Genomic DNA, 4,496 nt, shown 5'->3' on the forward strand with positions numbered 1-4,496 from the left:
GGGCCCATAACCCATAGGTCCTTGGATCAATACTTCGCTCTGATAGAGGAGAAAGATTTTAAAATTAATTGAAGTGCATACAAATTAATGCTAACATATATTATCTACTTTGGCCCGTTATGCATCGTCGTCAGCGTCACAGTTTTAAAATGTGTCTTGGTCATGTCATGTCCAGGAGTTGAAGAGGTTTATTGGATTGGATCGGGCTCAAAATTTATAAACAAAACAGTTTTACAAGTTCCTTGTCAAAATTTTATATTTTAAGAGCATGTAAATATAAATTAATTCATACAAGATTCTTAATCCATGACTCCGAAGCTTAAGGAATGGTTGTCCACCACTAGTTACGTATGCTAGCCTCACATTTTAAAACGTTGACCATTTTACCTCTCCATTCAATGCCGAGTCTCACTATAAAAAATATCAGGTCTATAATGGGATTCAAACCCAAGCCTTTTCGGAATAGTACCTGAAACTGGAAACTTAGGCTAGCTTTGTAATCTTGACTATTTTTTTATTTGTAACATATACAAATTACTTCTAGCATATATAATCCACTTTGGCCCGTTATGCATCGTCGTCACCTTCACGGTTTTAAAATGCATCTTGGTCATGTCTTGGAGTTGAAGAGGTTTATAGGATTCCTAGGCTAGCTAGGTTGCTTAACACGAGCTTTTGGTCCAGGTTACTCTATTTTGACACCTTGACTCTTTCTTTAGTCCTGGAGTAATAGAGTCTATTTCCTCTTAACGTCGCCACGATCCTAAGGTGCTTAGTCTAGTGTATGCATCTTGACCTAAGTCATCGTATAACCAACCTAACTCTTACACCCCCAGCTTTGTGTAGATAAACACGCTTGATAGGGAGAATACACTGTCAAACACCTGGAGCTAATACATACTCTATCGTGCACAATACAAGCAAACAAGCTCAACGGGAAGATAATATCCATAAATCACCCTGGAGCCCATATCACAATAGCTCATCCTCCTTTTTAACAAATCTGAATGGTGCAGTGGAAGCGTGATGGGTCCATAACCCATAGGTCCCAAGATTGAAATCTGATTGTGAAAGAGAAAATTATTTTATAATGACATTTAAAATTTGAGAGGAAGAGCGTGTGATATGACTCCTAAGCTTTATAGATTGCCGCCCACCATCGATACATTGCTTATTAAAAATGAGATTCAAACCCATGCCCTTTCAAAAAGCTTTTGGGTCTAGATTACTCTATTCTGACTCCTCGACTCTCTCTTTATTCCTCGAATGTCTAGGAGTTGACGAGGTTTATTGGATTCCTAGGCCAGCTAGGTTGCTTAACACGAGCTTTTGGTTTCAAGTTACTCTATTTTAACTATTCGACTCTTTCTTTAGTCCTCGAGTAATAGGGTCTATTTCCTCTTAACGTAGCCACGATCCTAAGGTGCTTAGTCTAGTGTACGCATCTTGACCTAAGCCATTATATAACCAACCTAACTCTTACATCCTAGCTCTCTGTAGATAAACACGCTAGATAGGAAAGCGAAGTGTTGTGGGCCCATAACTCACAGGTCCCAGGATTGAAACCTGGCTCTGATAGAGAAGAAAGATAGTGTGTTGCAACACAAGGATCATTAACTCTTAAACACGTACCTTATACCTGTTTGGCCTATTTCGCTTTGTTCTGTTATTGGTTGATTGCATTCCTACACGAGCTTTTGATTCCAGGTTACTCTATTTTGACTCCTCAACTCTAGTTCACTCTATTTCGTCATAAATCACCCTGGAGCACAGATCACAATAGCTCATCCTCCTTTCTAACAAATCAGAGTGGTGCAGCGGAAGCGTGGTGGACCCATAACCCATAGGTCCCAAGATCGAAATCTGGCTCTGATAGAGAAGAAAGACGAAAAAATGACAACAACATTTGTTGCAACACAAGGATCATTAACTCGGCTAGCATTCCTAACTACACGAGCTTTTGGTTCCAGGTTACTCTANAGTTAGCATTCCTAACTACACGAGCTTTTGGTTCCAGGTTACTCTATTTTGACTCCTCAACTCTTTCTTTAGTTCACCATATTTCATCATAAATCACCCTGATGCACAGATAACAATAGCTCATCCTCTTTTTTAACAAATCAAAGTGGCGCAGCGGAAGCGTGTTGGGCCCATAACCCAAAGGTCCCAGGATCGAAACNCTCTTTTTTAACAAATCAAAGTGGCGCAGCGGAAGCGTGTTGGGCCCATAACCCAAAGGTCCCAGGATCGAAACCTGGCTCTAAAAGAGAAGAAAGACTAAAAAATGATACATATTATAACATTCCTTGCAACACAAGCTTGGCCTAGTTATTCACTTTGGCCCGTTATAGGTTTATTGCATTCCTAGCTACATGAGCTTTTGATTCCAGGGTACTCTATTTTGACTCCTTAACTCTTCTTTAGTTCACTCTATTTCGTCATAAATCACCCTGGAGCACAGATCACAATAGCTCATCCTCTTTTCTAATAAATCAGAGTGGCGCAGCGGAAGCGTGGTGGGCCCATAACCCACAGGTCCCAGGATCGAAACCTGGCTCTGATAGAGAAGAAAGACTAAAAAATAACAACAAAGGGTCTTAAGGATCATTAACTCTCAAATAAGTACCTTAGGTCTTTTCGGCCTATGATACATATTTACATTTGTTGCAACACAAGGATCTTAAGGACCATTAACTCTCAAATAAGTACCTTAGATCTTTTCGGCCTATTTATTCACTTTAACCCGTTATTGCATTCCTAGCTACACAAGCTTTTTGATTCCAGGTTACTCTATTTTGATTCCTAACTCTTTCTTCAGTTCACTCTATTTCGTCATAAATCACCCTGGAGCACGATCACAAATAGTAGCACAGTGGAAGCGTGGTGGGCCCTTAACCCACAGGTCCCATGATCGAAAACTGGCTCTAATAAAGAAGAAAGACTAAAAAATGATACATATGTTGACAACTTGTTGCAACATAAGGATCATTAACTCTCCTCCAATCTTTGCCAGTTCTCACAATAAAGAATATCATGTCAAGAATGGGATTTGAACCCATGCCCTTTCGGACCAGTACCTAAAACTACCACCTTAGACCAACTCGGCAATCTTGACTATTTATATTTTTGTAACAGCTACAAATCACTGCTAGCATATATTATCCACTTTTAGGTACTGATGCATCGTCGTCAGTCTCACGGTTTTAAATGCAACTTGATCATGTCTAGGAGTTGAAGAGGTTTATTGGATTCCTAGGCCAGCTAGGTTGCTTCACACAAGATTTTGGCTCCAGGTCACTCTATTTTGACTCTTCGTCTCTTTCTTTAGTTTTGGACTCGTAGGGTCTAGACCCTCTTAATGTCGCCACGATCCTAAGGTGTTTAGTCTAGTGTACGCATCTTGACCTAAGTCATCGTATAACCAAACTAACTCTTACACCCTAGCTCTGTGCAGATAAACAAGCTAGATAGGGAGAACACACTGTCAAACACCAGGAGCTAACACATACTGTATCATGCACAATACAAGCAAACAAGCTCAACGGCAAGATAACATCCTTAAATCACCCTGGAGCACAGATCGCAATAGCTCATCCTCCTTTCTAACAAATTAGAGTGTCGCAGCGGAAGCGTGGTGGGCTTATAACCCACATGTCCCTAGATTGAAACCTGGCTCTAATACCGAAGAAAGACTTCAAAATTGATAGACAAAATTTGACTACTATCTTTTTCAAAAGACATCTATCTGAAAATATATATTATATTAGATAGGGCAGCGTTCCCAACCCCTTTTATCTAACGGAATAAAAATGTTCCCCACCCCTTCCCCTATTTCTAGTCTAAATTGAAATGCTTCACTGACGGTAAAATAGACATCATTACTTGTCATCCACCTTAACTAGGATGGTGATATTTTGTTTTCACTTTCGAATCATAAGTGTAAATAATCCATCTCAAAGTAAGATAGATATTCAATAATGGAGGCAACTCATCAACAACTCGCACAATCTTCCAATATTGCAAACGGAGAAAGCAACGAACTTGGATTAGCCATGTCCTCTATCAAAGAAAGCAAACGATTGCTCTATGAAGCATCAAAGATCGAGTCCATTCAAAGCTTAAAGACACTAATTCAAAGCAACCCAAATATCATTCAAAGAGTTCTAATATGCTCTTACAACATTGAGACTCCATTGCACGTCTCGGTTTTGCATCGCCACTTTGAACTCACTCGATTTCTTTTAAATCTCATGCCTGAACTTGCTGGAGAAGTTGATGCCCTGCAAAGGAAACCTCTCCACTTAGCTTCTAAAAATGGAACGATCGAGATTGTTCAACCTTTGCTGGAGAAGAACACAAGCACTTGCATGGTTTGTGATTTGAATGGATTGATTCCTCTCCACCATGCATTGATTAATAGAAGAATTGATATCGTGCCACTATTGATCCATGCTTGCCCACAATCTTTTTGGATGAAGCTTCACAATGGTTAAACT

The 4,496-nt window shown here is 39.8% G+C and overlaps 1 non-coding gene across 1 annotated transcript; it reads left to right on the forward strand.

Moving 5' to 3' along the window:
* Positions 1 to 2,491: 2,491 nt before the first annotated feature.
* On the forward strand, positions 2,492 to 2,563 carry TRNAM-CAU. The gene has a single exon. It is a non-coding gene; the product is annotated as a tRNA-Met (tRNA).
* The last annotated feature ends 1,933 nt before the right edge of the window (positions 2,564 to 4,496 follow it).

Source organism: Cucurbita pepo, unplaced genomic scaffold, assembly GCF_002806865.2.
Source record: "Cucurbita pepo subsp. pepo cultivar mu-cu-16 unplaced genomic scaffold, ASM280686v2 Cp4.1_scaffold000769, whole genome shotgun sequence".
NCBI lineage: Eukaryota > Viridiplantae > Streptophyta > Magnoliopsida > Cucurbitales > Cucurbitaceae > Cucurbita > Cucurbita pepo.